The following is a 1,275-nucleotide window of genomic DNA, read 5'->3' as shown; positions in this document are numbered from 1 at the left end:
TTATCTCTAGAATTTATAGGAAACTCCAATACCTCAATAACAAAAAGACAAAAGATACAATTTAAAATGGGCAGAAGACATGACTAGACACTTCACTAAGGAGGATATTCAGGCAGCCAGCAAACATATGAAGAAATGCTGCTCACAATCATTAGCCATTAGAGAGATGCAAATCAAAACAATGAGATACCATCTTGCCCCAGCACTAGCAGCAAAGTTCAACAAGACAGAAAACATCAAATGCTGGCGAGGATGTGGAGAGACTGAGACTCTCATACATTACTAGTGGGACTGTAAAATGGTACAACCACTGTGGAAAGCAGTATGGCAATTCCTTAAAAAGTTGAAATTAGAAATACCATTTGACCTATCCATTCCATTCCTAGGTATATATCCCAAAGAAATGAGAGCTAGGACAAGAACAGACATGTGCACACCCATGTTCATCGCAGCACTATTTACAATAGCCAAAAGATGGAAACAACCTAAGTGTCCATCAACTGAGGAATGGATAACCAAACTTTGGTAAATACACACAATGGAATACTATAAAACCCTAAAGAATAACTTAGAATCTGCAAAATACTGCACAATGTGGATGAACTTGGAGGACATTATACTGAGTGAAATAAGTCAATCACAGAAGGACAAATATTGTATCAGTCTGTTATTATAAAAGTCAAGGAAAGGTTTATCTATGGAAGGAAATTTTCTTTGTTGGTTACCAGGGGTGGGAGGGGAGGGGAGGGAACACTGTTAGATAGGTAGAGATAAGTATTGATTTCGGTGAAGACAAGGGCAATGTACCAAATGTGAGTGATCAACATGGTGGCATTGAGGATGAGGAAGATGTAGAGAGGTACATGGGAGGTGCAGACAATAAAGATGAACTCTTTTGCACATGCAGTACTGCATTGTCAGTGAAGGCAAACATGGGTATATGGGTGGATAGAATGGGTGGACAGCCTGAACTATTAGGTATATCTATGAAGCAGGGAGTGTACCCAAGAGCATGTACAGGGTTGGCAGACAAGTTTTTATAAGTGTATATGTATGATCTGAATTCCCAGGTGTATAGTAGAGCTGACAAGGAACAAGGTTATAGTCACTTCTTGGTCACAGCCAGCTACCGACAGGAACCGAGTAATTGAAGCTCTGGACTCAGGACCACAGTCATAGAGGACAACAGGCTCAAATGGCATAACATAGTACATAAAACATTGTTCCACCTCCTACTTTAGCGAGTAGTGACAGGGATCTTAAAAGCTTGCAAGC

This window comes from Orycteropus afer, unplaced genomic scaffold (assembly GCF_000298275.1).
Source record: "Orycteropus afer afer isolate SDZICR_OR568_19922 unplaced genomic scaffold, OryAfe1.0 scaffold00438, whole genome shotgun sequence".
Taxonomy (NCBI): Eukaryota; Metazoa; Chordata; class Mammalia; order Tubulidentata; family Orycteropodidae; genus Orycteropus; species Orycteropus afer.
The sequence above is the reverse complement of the archived record's forward strand: the minus strand, read 5'-3'. Positions refer to the sequence as shown.